Below are 13759 nucleotides of genomic sequence, written 5' to 3' on the forward strand. Positions count from 1 at the left end.
TCTGGAGGGCATTAACATATAATACAAGATTTTCATACTTTGTTCTATTATGCTCATCTGCCTCCTTGCTCCATTCTTTAAATCTTACTCTTTCATGTGTATCTGCCCACAAGTCTGGAGATATTGTAACCTCAAGCCACTTCTTTCACACAAAGTGGATAAACAGGTGCATCACCCAAACGTCTGCCCATTAGGATTTTCCCTCACTACTGTCTTTCCAAGCCACTTCCGAATGACGTTGCAGTGCAGCTGCTTCCATTTTTAAGCACTGGCATGCTAAGCTTTTCTATTTGTAAACCAAGCTTGTAGATTTTGCTCTTCCGTCAGCTGAAGATAAGAGATTCCCAGTATGATCAAAGTGAGGTGAGAGAGAGGTGCTGGTGCACAGTAGTGAAGGTCACAGGCTACTTGCTCATGCAGCTTGTTTTTGCTCTCTAGTCCTTCTCATGCTTGAGCTCATGCTCATCTTACAATAGACTGCTCCACGATTCTAGCAACCTTATGTGAACCCAGCTCTGTGTAGGTGGTTCTAGAAGCATTATCATTTAGTGCCTTGTGGTCAGGCATTCCATCTCTACCAATGACCATTAGCACACCAGAAGTTTTTGTTAGTTATAAGTATGTAATTTTGTTTGTGCCCAAGTCTCAGGAATCTGCCTTTTATTCTCTCACTGGGACTTGCCATAAACCATGCTGCTACCTTGCATCGTTCCTGCCACTTCTCTCCAATATCATAGGACTTGCAGGGACTTACGGCTCAGGTGACAAAGCTGCTTGCACTAAAGCTCAAATTTGCTGAGGACCTCTTTTCTGTGCTGGCACCTACTGAAGGCTGGCATCATTTTTCACCTGGCATATGAGCTGGATAAGGATTCTCTAGTGTAGAATATGCTGTCTCTAGAACTGAGAGCAACCTATCAAGAATAGGAGTTCCCATTGGTAGTGCGAGGTCAAGGTATAATGATTTGTCTTTGACTTTGGAAGGTATGCCTTGGAACACCACTGACTACAAGACTACAAAATTTTGGGGTGTCTGGCTCAGTCGGTTGAGTGTCTGACTCTTGATTTTGACTCAAGGTCATGATCCCAGAGTCGTGGGATGGAACCCTGCAACGGGCTTCGCACTGAGTGTGGAGCAGCCTGCATGGGATTCTCTCACTCCCACCCTCTATCTACCCCTTCCCCTCCCTCTCTTTCTCTAGAAAAACGATTACAAAATTTTATTTATGTGTCAGGATTCTTATTCCTTATAGGGTTAATCTCACATGAAATGTATGTGTCTTACTAAGTCCTCCAGCATGCAACCAGTCTTATTCATTAGCCCCAATTAGAATAACATCATTGATGTAACGGATCAATGTGAAGTTCTGTAAGATGTCCAGATGGTCCATATCATTATGGCCTATATTCTTTTTTTATATGTTTTTTTAATTTATTTTTGAGACACAGAGAGCACAAGTTGGGGAGGTACAGAGAGAGAGAGAGGGAGACACAGATCCGAAGCAGGCTCCAGGCTCTGAGCTGTCAGCACAGAGCCTGATGTGGGGCTCAAACTTGTGAACTGCAAGATCATGACCTGAGCTGAAGTCAGACACTTAACCGACTGAGCCACCCAGGTGCCCCTTAGCCTATATTCTTATAGAAAACACAGAATTAACATAGCTTTGGTGAAAAGTGTAAAAATGTAGTATTATCCACTCTGTAAATGCGAACTATTTCTGATGCTACTTTTTAATCAGAATATAAAAGAATATATTTGCCAACTTAAATGCCTTGTATCATGTACCTGAAACCATGTTAATTCATTCTAGCAAATATATTAATCATACCTGGTACCATGGTTGCAATTAGGGAGACAATTCATTTAAGATTATAGTAAACTATCATTTTCCAAGATCCATTTTACTTATTCTGGGGGCCAGATTGGCAAATTAAGTAGAGATATAATAGAGTCCCCCATTTCCAAAAAAGTTATAGTCTTAACTTTTGCCATCTCCCTACCTGGGGTTGTGATATTGGTTTTGGTTCTTGGATGGGACTGGGGGGATGATGAAGTATTTTCAGAGGCTTCTACTAGGGATTCCCCACTATAAGAGCCCATGACCCCAAAAGCCAAGAACTCAAAGTTGAAGTTATGCCAACTTTGATATAGGCCACCCCAATTACACATTTGGAGATCATGAAAATGACTGGTAGGTGGATAAATAGATCCAGTAGGTTCACTGTAAGCAGGACCTTGGTCAAGACTCCACAAGCCTCCATTCTAACATAAAACCCTGATGATACTTTGAGTATCTGAAGATCTCTATTAACTCAGACCTTTGTTTCCCACAGTCACCAAAATGCTTGGGATTCCTAACTATAAGTGACTACTTAGTCCATGGGTTCTGTACCTGAAAACCAAGTCAGGTCCAGGAGCATAGCAAGAAATCAAAGCATATAATTGCCCTCAATTTAGTGGTAGTCCATCTCTTTTCTTCTGACTGTATAAGCAGAGTTGTAGCCTTGTTGGTTGTCCATCTATTTTGCCCCTACGCATACTGTGTCCATTAGCCATCTCTATTCCTCTGCAGATCAGGCCCCCTTAGCTACCCTGTGACTCTGCCACTCATTAAGAAAATTACATCCATCTTGCTTCTGGCAGTTAAGTGGCACTACCGACTCTGTTGTTTTGGAGTCCTAACATCTCTATTGCTATTATTGAGCCTAATTCTGTAACTGTCCCACTTTCCTAATTCTGTAATCTTTCCTACTGTGAACCCAGTCTTATCAAGGACTTTCCTCACTGAACTTTTTAGTGATGCTATTGCACCTCCTTATGACCTTGAGAATGATGTATCCATTAGTCCTTTCCAGGTACATAATCATCTGGTGTCTCTTTTTAGCCTTACATATACATCCATTTAAGCATGCCCATTTCCCTGGGCATTTAATCCCTTTCTCTACTGTCTACCATACCAATTTTGGCATTTCACCTTCATCTAGCATCAGCCACCATTTTTCCATGCTTCTAGGATCCATACTAGTGGTGAATTCACACTGTCTCCTCAGATCTTTGACAGGCTGTTAAGTCTTATATTTTGGGAAGTGTCCACAAATCAGTAAACTCTCCTTTATCTAATTGTTCTAGCCTGCTTGATGGAGTGGCCTCCGACTCCAGTTTCTATAATACTCCCTCAGCTACTACCAATACATTATAATTAGGTCCTTTACATAATAGCACCTTTACGTAAAGACTCTTTCCTTCCTTATCAGGCCCAGCATGTCCCCCAGCTGTATTATGTTGAAAGTCAACCCTAGATATAGGCCTAATGACCAGAAAGAAAAATGAGATCAGATCATGAAGAAGGCACATTCTGCCATGCAGGGAAAGACATCTTAATTGTCTTCAAGCAAGGAAAGAGTGCTGGCTTTTAATAGAGATGGGTGATCACTTCTGTGAGCCAGGAGAATTCAAATAAGTCAAGGGTTCAAAAGCTTAAATAGCATCTACCCAAACATCTCCAACTTGAGTGTCAGTGTTCTATATTTTTTAACCATGGCCCTGATCTTGGAATAACAGAGTTGATTTGACTCAGCAATTAAACTTTTCCCATTATTGATATAAGATTAAAACAAAAAACCAAAAAGCCTCTGTGTCTATGTGTACAAGTACACAGGCACATACATGCCAATGGAATACACAGGCATTTAAAGAAATGACTGGAAGGGAACATCAAACTTTTACCATGGTTAAATGTGTGGAAGGGAGTATAATGGGAAGTTGTGGAGAGAGGAACTTGAACTATTTACTATACATTCTTCCATTTTTTAACAAATATTTGTACAATATTTTTAAAGTACTAGAAAACTTAAAATGATCATTGCCATAAGTGGAGAGAAATGAACGAAGTCCTTAGCAATGCTCTTGATTTCCTCCCAAGAGGAAATCACAAGAGGCTTGACCTCACTTGACCCCATCCTATGGGGAGAGAAGGGATATGTGAAGGCCATTGTGCAATGAACCAGTCTCTTGCTCCTGGAGAAGTGAGGGGGAAAGGGGCTTATTATCTGTGGTCAGCCAAATTCTTTTATTTCTCTTCAGAAGGGGCCAAAGAGCTTTGCAACTGAGATCCAGGGGCAATGGAAACTGCATCAGAAGCAGAACAACTTGTGTGCCTCTTAAAGAAAAGTCAGTCATTCAATGGGGGAGGTGGGTTCTGCACATGATACCACAGAAGGAGTTGAGTCTTTAAATTGACAACTTTACTTGGGAGCACCTGGCTGGCTCAGTCAGTAGAGCATGAAACTCTTGATCTTGGAGTTGTGAGTTCAAGCCCCACGTTGGATATAGAAAAAGAAAAAGAACAACTCTTCTCAGCTTTTTGGTAAGTTTGCAAGATAGAAAGTGCCAAATAACTTATGTAAATAGAATAAAGTTTCTGTCTCTTATAGCTTTTGGTTAGACAGATTTTTAATACATGTGACAAATGTATTTAAGATGGTGTATTTGTTTCCTGCAGCTGCTGTAACAAATTATCACAAACTCGGTGGCTTCAAACAACAGAAATATATTTTCTCACAGTTCTGCAGGCCAGAAATCCAAAATCAGTTTCACTAAGCAGAAATCAATCATCAGCAGTGTCACACTCCCTCTGGAGGCTCTAGGGGAGAATCCCTTCCTTGACTCTCCCAGTTTCTGGTGACTTATCAGTATGTATTGGCTTGCAGTCACATCACTCCGATTCTGCCTGTCTTCACATTGCCCTCTCCTCTCTGTGTGGGTGTATACTCTCTCTTATAAGGACATTGTAGCAAATTGGGCCCACCCATATAATCCAGGAAAATCTCTCAAGATCCTTGACTAAATCACATTTGCAAAGACCCTGTTTTCCTTATAAGTTAACATTTACAGGTTCCAGGAATTAGGACTGGCATCTTTGAGGTCCATTATTCAGCCTATTACTAAGGGACCGATTTAAAATATGTAATATATATGAAATCAATTTGTGGAGCTCCATCTTTTCAAAGACCAATCAGCTTCTAGAACCCAATACTGAGAAACAATGGGAGTTTTTGTGTATCTGCCAATTAGAAGAAAATCACCACATGAATTAAGATACCATGGATAGAGAAAATAATTGGTAATTTCAAATTTGACTTTCCCACCCCTGACCTTCTGGATCAGAATCTTTCCATCTAATTCTTACCCTAACCGGAGTCATGAGTAGACACTGATATATAGGCTCTAGTTCATAGTCAAAGTGCTTCTCACATGGGAAACTCCACATAGCTGACTTCTGGGCAATAAGCAGGGATTTACTTATTTAACCATGTAGGATTCACCAATTAGGAAGTCAAGCTGGAGTACTGGTTAACATTTATTAACCATTTATTAAATCTCCAGTACTGAGCAAATTACCTCACATATATTATCTTATTTAATTCTCAGAGCTAACTTTATTTTTTTAGTTTATTTATTTATTTTGAGAGAGAGTGTGTAAGTGTGCATGAGCAGGGGAGAGGCAGAGACAGAGGGAGAGAGAGAGAGAATCCCAAACAGGCTCTGCACTGTCAGCACAGAGCCCTACGTGGAGCTCGATCTCATGAACCATGAGTTCATGACCTGAGGCAAAATCAATAGATGGACACTTAACCAACTAAGCCACCAAGGCATTCCTCAGAGCTCACTTTTGAGGTGGATTAATCCATTGAGGCTCTTTGGTTATATCACACATAACCAAAGAAAGATTTATGAGAAGGCCTCTGGACTGGCTCATGAATCAGAAAAGCTGCACAAACAGGGCTAGGAAAGACAGAAAGGACAACACTCTGAGGCACTTGGTTCTCTTCTCTCAGTTCTCTTCTCAGTCTATGACCCTCTCATCAGATGACTCTACCTACACTGCCTTCTACTTATGTGGTTTTCACTAACAATTGAATTCCAAGCAGAGTTGAATTTGATTCTGCTGGAACAAAGGTATTATTGTCGGTCCTGCCTGAGACAAACATCCACTATGAGCCAGAGGAGCATATTCAGTTATGGGGTGGGGGTGGGGGGGGGAGGCGGGGAGTAAAAGAGTGACCAGGAGGAATGGATCAGACCAAAGTGATAATTGCTTCATAAATAGTGTTACCCTCATTTTACAAATGGGAAAAAAATGAGCGTCAGAGAATTCGCATCTTAGTAGCAAGTTGTAAAGCCATAATTTGAACCCATTTCTGCCCAACCCAAACCATGGATACTTAATCACTATTCCCAACTTGGTATTTACTACAGCCCAGGAATCAAAGACAGATTCCAAAGCAGTTTCTCCATGAAGTCCCAACAAGAGTTGTGGTATTTCAGCCACTTTGGAAACCCAGGAAAGTAAATGTACAGTAAGAACTCTTTCTGTATCTATTTTGTGAGCAGATATTGATTGCAGTGTTGGACAAAATGAACATTTTTTTGATGTTTATTTTTTGAGAGAGAGAGAATGCAAGCTGGGTGGAGGGGGCAGGGGAGGCAGAGAGAGACACAGATGGACAGAGAGACAGAGAATCCAAACCAGGCTCTCTGCTGAGAGGAGAGAGCCTGATGCAGGATTTGAAATCACAAGCCATGAGATCATGACCTGAGCTGAAGTCGGATGCTTAAGTGATTGAGCCACCCAGGCGCCCCTAAAATAGACATGCTTTATAGCTTAAGTGTGGTTGCAAGAGTGTAAAACTCAACTGTAACAAGTTTAAAACAAACAGTATTTATTGACTCAAGGGAATGGGCAACCTACAGGAGAAACAGCCTTCAGCAAATCTAGATGCAATGCCGTCGAGACTGGTCCCTCTTGCTCTTCATCTTCACTTTCTCTTTCCCTTCATGTTCACTTCACTCCCAGGTAGACCCCATCTGTGTGAGAACAAAGATGGCCATCAGCATCACCAACAGTCAGCAATACCAAGGAAAAGAAGTCTTTTCCTGCATACATGGCAATCTTGAAAAAAGGAGTCTGACTGGCCCTTCATGGATCAGCTGCTGAATGACAAGCAGACCAATCACTGTGTCCAGAGAAATGTTGTACACATTCTGACATGCTGTTCTGACTCCATTCCTATGGTGGATTACATGTGACCACATTGAGAGACCCACACAGAGTGGGCTAAACGCCCTTCCTAAAAAAGAAAGAGAAATGCTGTTGCAAAAAAGAGGGTAAGGAGAGCAGGTAGAAAAAAAATTATAAGCACATTATAGACAAACCATGGTGCACATCTTTGGGCCCCATTTCACCTAGTGAATCAGAATATTTCTGCATGATTCTTACACATGCTAACGTTTGGTTCATACTACAGTTTGTAAAATGAAAGGAATTCCAGGAAACACACTGAGGAAAAATAAGATTATGAGGTGAAAGAAGTAAATCAGAGCTAGGACAAAGAGTAGGTAATAGAAGGATGAAATAAAGGGGAGAAAGAAAGAGAAAAGCAAAAACAAGCAATAGGCAAACAGCATTTGGATGAACAAGGCATGTTCTCAGGAGTCAGTCAACTTTACCTTCATATATCCAAGGGACTGTTGTGTAGGAGAAGTCACTTTAGCACAGTGCTAGAAAGAGCACGGGCTTAGGAGGCAGAAAGGCTTGGATGTGAATTTTTCATTTTGCCACGTATCAGCTTTATGAATTTAGGCAGATGATTCATCCTCTCTGGTATCAGTCTTCTGATCTGTAAGCTGGGGATACTGATATCTTGCTCACAGTTTTCTCCTGAGGCTCCAGAGATTATAATGCATGCAAAAATAGTTGTTCTTGTGTTAGTTGCCTCCCAGTTCTCTTAACCCTTTCTGCAGAATTAAGACTGAAGAGGCAGGAAAAATTTAGGAAGAGATAGGCTTGTGCTTGAAGAGCTTTCTAACAACTTGAGTCACCCTACCTACCACCCAATTAGCTGTGACCTCATTGATGGGAACTAAATGTGTTTCCCCTGACCCCAGATTCATATGTGGAAACCTCAAACCCCAATGTGACTGTATTTGCAGAGCCTTTATTGAAGTAATTATGCTTAAATGAAGTTATATAAGGGTGGGCCCTGATTCAATAGGATTAGTGTCCTTATAAGAAGAGGCATCAGAGAGCTTGCTCCCATTTCTCTGTGGAAGGGACACAGCAAAGAGGCAGCTATTTGCAAGTCAGAAAGAGGCTCTCACCAGGAACTGGTACCTGCTAGACACTTGATCTTGGGCTTCTCAGTTCCCAGACCTGTGAGAAAATAAATTTCTGTTGAGCCACCTAGCCAACAAAAACAGTGTTTTGTTATCACAGCCTGGGCAGACTAAGATACTCCCCCTCACAGGAATCATTAAAACAAGCTGACAGTCATCTTTCAGAGATACAAAGGGACTTTCCATAGGAGGACAGTGGAGTGAGAACAAATTATCTCTAAGTCTATCCCAGGACTTCTCAACCTTGGTTGCATATTAGAATGACCTGGGAACTTTTAGTTTATTTCCTAAGATTAAATGATTATTTTAAAAAGCATGTCATACTGTATAGAAATCAATGTTCTCTCTCATAATTCTTTGTATCTGGGACTATAGAAATGTCACTGTCCCTGCCCCACATCTTCAAATTAACATTCTCATGTCATAACAATAAATCTTCCCAAAGGGTACCCTCTGGAAAAACAAGCTGTTTCATCAACTTATATTTCCCTCTTTTTGCAGCATGTACAGCAATCTATCCAAGAAGCATATACTAGGGAGTGAGGAGGGAATCCAAGCAAACCCATAGTTGTTGACAGCCAGAAGATTAGAGACAAGCACAATGGAATAGATCAACATACTCATAAAAAATTCTATGACAGCCTGGGAATAACTCTTCATTTCATTCATGGTGAACATCCTACTGTCTAGAGCATAGGTAACAAGGTAGGGAAGTGAGTTATAAAGCCACAAAGAAATGATGTAACCTAGGAGTTGAGGTATAAAATCCACAAAAATCCTAGGATGCCCTCTTCACAGTAAATGGCTACTATGAAGTCACAAAGTCCATAGTAGTTGGATTCTCTGCCCAATGAATTGTACCATAGATCTCAGAGTGATCATGTGAAAGGGATGTGTGATGAAGGTAGCAGCAGAACAAACCATCATCTCTCTTGAGTTGTCTCATTCATAACTTGGTCAAAGAAGGGTAAGGCTTCTTTCTGTTCATTTCCAGGGCCTAAATCCTGTAAAACTTTACCATAGACCACGGTTCCAAGGACTCTTGAGCACAGTCTTGGAGTCTTAGAGCCTGTGAACAACCCACACTTCCCATCAATGCACCCAATGTGCTGAGCGTGATAAAACAGACAGAAAACTGATGTACTTGCTGCCCCCAAATATTTCATCCTATTTTTGGAAGAAGAGGCTCATATTCCACCTGAACAAGCATCTTCAGGTACATGTGAGGCTGGGACAGGATGGTGAGGCAGGAGCCCAGGAGCACTTGACTTACCATGTTTGCTATGATGGCACCTGGAGATGGACAGGCATATGGAGCCACCAAGTGACTGAGTCACTCCTGGATGTGACCTAGGAACTGTTTGAATATACTAATGGCATGGAAGGAAGGAAGGAAGGAAGGAAGGAAGGAAGGAAGGAAGGAAGGACTGATGCCCAAATTCTCCCTCCCAGAACCAATGAAATCAGGCTATCTGGGTGTGTGCAATTCTAAAATAGTGTTCCAGGTTATTTTAAGGTGCAACCACAGCAAGGTTAAGAATCAATACCTTAAGAGATCTGAGACCCTTTCCAGTTCAGAGTTTATTATTAATTTATTGAGACTTACATCTGGTGATCTAAGAAAGGAGTAAGTGTCATGAACCCTACTTTGCCAATATGAAAGAGAGAAGAGAAAGCATTGTGAAGTTAGTTACCCAAGTCATTAAACACACTGGTAGTAAAGTTGCAATATCTTATCTTTCCATCTATGACCTTTGAAATTCCTAATTAGATGCAAACTATATTTAACAATATAGTAGACACTTGTCATTTTTGCTAGCTAACATCCTTCCCCTTGTATTGGAAGCAGGTTGTCTTTGGGGGGACTAGTCCTTCCCAGTTCTATGGAGTCTTAATAGGACTGTCAACCACAAGGAGCTCCATCTCAAACTGATCCAATCAGACTCTTTCTTCAGGAAGAGTGACAGAGTGACTCTAGGTAGGTGGAGCTGTACTATTCCCATAGCACGACTAAAGAAAGAGAATCTACTCCTTAGTGAGATCCTATACCTTCCTCCTTCCCTTTCTTTCCAACATGTGGCTCTCAGCATTTTCTTTAATTCTGTGAGCTATTGAGTATGCTTCCGCTACCTTCCTCCTTTCACCTACCTAGATGATTCAGAGCTTCTTCCAGTTGCTTGCAGGGCTGGTTCAAAAACTGGAATCTGAAAGTGAACACTGCAAGCAACAGAAATCTCAGCTGTGGAAATAGCAGCTGTATGTAGGTACAAGGCAGTGAAAGTCCCCTAATTCAGTTGAAAAAGTTTAAGCCAATTCTTTTCTTGAAATTTCCAATTTTCATATGCATCAGTACATTTCTTGTTTTGCTCAATCTAGTTCTGATTAAATAAGCTATGTATGCAAAATGCAAGGAGTCACAACAGCAAGGAGTTCCCCTCTTTGTGGTTATTTGGCACATTAGTAGGTTGGGGTTGCCATTGGGTGGGCCTTCTGGCACTTTTTTTTTTTTAACCCATTAGAGTAATCTTAATGCACATCAAGAACTGGCCCAAAGCAAGCCTTTTGCTGTTATAGCCCTCCAGACGATAAATAGGAATTGGAAATTTAGGCCCAGAGTATAGTATGCAACCAAACTCCTCATCTAAAATTTTTGTAATGGAAAGAGCCTATAGAAAGCAAAAAAGGCAGAGACAGCAAGTGGACATAATAATAATGATGATGAGCGCCATTTGTTAAGCCCTTACCATAAGCCACTGATCTATGATGTCATTTAATCCTAGAAGAGTGATACTATGTTTTGTTTTGTTTTATTTTGTTTCTAAGGTTGAACTGCAGAGGCACAGAATTGAATTGATTCAGTCACTCATTCTTTTCTGTTACTGACATGATATAATCATCTGTCTAGACATGACCCCTATTTTGTCTTATCTTCTTTATCCCTAATTCCTGAGTGTATCGAATGTATGCTGTTCTAATATATTCTCTATAGACTTACAGATCCACAAAAATATGTAGTGTAGTGTCTGCTTTTAAAATATATATAAATGGATCATACTGCATGTCTAACTCTGCAATTTGCTTTTTTTATTCAGCATTATGTTTCTGAGATCCATCCATGTTGATATATATAGAGAGAGCTAGTTCATCTGTTTAAACTGCTCCATGGTATACTATCATATTGATATATTACAGCTTATCTATGTTTTTTTCTCCCTGATAGATATCTAGACTGTTGTTATTTCTTTTCTATTACAAAAAGCACTTCAATGAATAATTTTGTATATGTCCCTCAATGCATTGGGCAAGAGTCTCTCTAGATTTACCTAGAAGGAGAATGTCAGGGCCTTAGGCTTCATGTATCTTCAGTTTTAGTAAATCCTACCAAATTACAAAGTAGCTTTGCTAATTTACACTCCCATCAAGGAGAGTTCTTGGGATAGATACTATTATTATCTCTATTTTGCAGATGAGGAAACACACAAAATGTCCAAAGTTAAACATTGTATCTATCTGAACCATGTCTATCTAACTCCAGGTCTACACAACACAATGTCACTACACCATACGCACTAATTAACAACAGCTGGAAATGCATTCAGCTGCAAGTGACAGAATCAGCTACGTGTGGCTTAAGTAGTATGAGTATTTATTGTCTCACTTACCAAAAACAGTAGAAGGAGGTGGTTGGTTGCAGAGCAGCTAAGCAGCTCAGCTATATCATTGGCAACATGGACACTTTTTGTTTTTAATTTCACTATCTTCCGCTGTTAAGTTATCACCCCCATTTCATCTCCTCTCAGCCCTAAGATGCCTGACATTGCTCTGACAGCATGTCTGGGTTCACAGCAGTAAGGAGGGTGGGGGCTGCACAGTGGCACCAAGCATGAAGCTCTTCCCGTTTTTGTTCTTTTTTAAAATAAAAAGGAAAAATGCCTTCCATGAATTCCCCACTCACCACACCCTTTGCCATTTTTTCTCATTGGTCAGAGCCCACAATTGGTCCAATCTTCTGGCAGAATGAGATTAGGTCTGGTTTAGATCAACCACAACTCAGTCACTGGGACTCACAGAGAGGGTTTATCTTTTTAATTCCAAGCCATCTCCATGTCTCAAATCCGTTTGTCAGCAAAAAAAGAAAGACAATAGCTGTTAGTTAGCAACTTGGTTTTTCTTTCATCTTTGACATTTTCTTCTCAGACTTTTTTTGCTGGTTTCTCCTCTTTACTCAGTTGTTAAATACCTGCTTCACCTTGTGACTCTTTTCTTCCCAAATAATTAAGAGAGGACTAACAGATGGCCAGCAGATCGAAATTGAGTTTGTGACCCCTGCTGTATACCCTCTCCCTATGCTGACAGCATCCATTCTCATGGTTTCATATGCCATCTACATATTAGTAATTCCTAAATTTGTATCTCCAGCTTCCTCTTCTTTCTTGAGCTTCAGCTTCATATGTAACATAGCCTCTTTGGAGATTCCTAAGACATATCAAACTCAACTTGTCTAAAACTGAGCTTTTCACCTTGCTCCTTCTTTTCTGGTGCAGCCCATCTCCAAGAATACAACTCCCTTCCACTAAAGTTGCCCAAGTCAGAGACTTGTGACACTTCTCACACAATAGCTCTCAAGTTTGCTTTTCTTCATCTGCACTGTGAACACCTTAATCTAAAACTGCTAGTAGAGAGGCACCTGGGTGGCTCAGTCTGTTGAGCATCTGACTTTTGATACAGGCTCAGGTCATGATCTTACTGGTATGAGAGGAGACACAGAGCCTGCTTGGGATTCTCTCTCTCTGCCCCTCCTCCACTCTTGCAAGCTTTATCTCTCTCTCAAAGTAAATAAATAAACTTTAAAAATAATAAAACTGCTAGTAGAAATTTTGTGGTATATCTACAGACCAGCACCATGCACCTGGGTTATAAATGCAAGTGTTAGGCCCCACCCCAGACCTCCTGGATCAGAATCTGCCTTGTAACAAGATTCCCAAGCAATTCATTAAAATTTGAGAACGTCTCATGTTGACTTTTGATATAGCTTATTAACTGGTTTCCCTGGATCAGTCTCCTGCTCCCTAAAACTCTTTCTTGACACTACAAACCTCATAAGTCATTTCCCTTATTAAATCCTGTGACTAACCCCCCCCCAAGATCCCCCTCCTCACGGTTGCCTTGGAGACAGAAGGCAAAAGCCTACAGAATAAAAGCTTTATGGACATTCCCCTCCTGCCTAATTTCCAGCTGCATTCTGGCTTGCCCTCTGAGCTCCAGCCACATTAGTCTTCCAATTCCTGTGCCCAGCCATCTTTTTCCCAAGTCAGAGACTTTTTGCTTGCAATACCCAGCATGATCTCAACAGCCCTGGCACATAGCTAACTCCCACGCACTTCCTCAAAGAAGCCCCCCTCTCTTAGCCCTTGTGAGGTCAGCCACTCTCATGTTAACCTCTCTGTTTGCACACTGTGCTCCTTCAGACATTTTTCACAGTTGTACTTAAAAAATGGTGTGTGTGTTTTATTGTTTAATGTCAGGATTTCCTCACTGAATGGAAGCTCTAAGGCAATTTCATCAGCTCTTGCGTTGTTGCAT

At 40.9% G+C, this 13759-nt stretch overlaps 1 long non-coding RNA gene and 1 pseudogene across 1 annotated transcript; both read right to left on the reverse strand.

Annotated features, from left to right (window-relative positions):
• Positions 1-6725: 6725 nt before the first annotated feature.
• Positions 6726-8216, reverse strand: LOC120235292. The gene is made up of 3 exons (XR_005529369.1): positions 8162-8216; positions 7511-7812; positions 6726-6868 (listed from the first exon to the last, which is right to left on the reverse strand). It is a non-coding gene; the product is annotated as an uncharacterized LOC120235292 (long non-coding RNA).
• A 362-nt stretch (positions 8217-8578) lies between these two features.
• LOC120235323 overlaps positions 8579-13759 on the reverse strand; it is a 38301-nt pseudogene continuing 33120 nt past the window's right edge.

The sequence above is a fragment of the Hyaena hyaena genome, unplaced genomic scaffold (assembly GCF_003009895.1).
Source record: "Hyaena hyaena isolate Hyena2069 unplaced genomic scaffold, ASM300989v1 scaffold_126, whole genome shotgun sequence".
Taxonomy (NCBI): domain Eukaryota; kingdom Metazoa; phylum Chordata; class Mammalia; order Carnivora; family Hyaenidae; genus Hyaena; species Hyaena hyaena.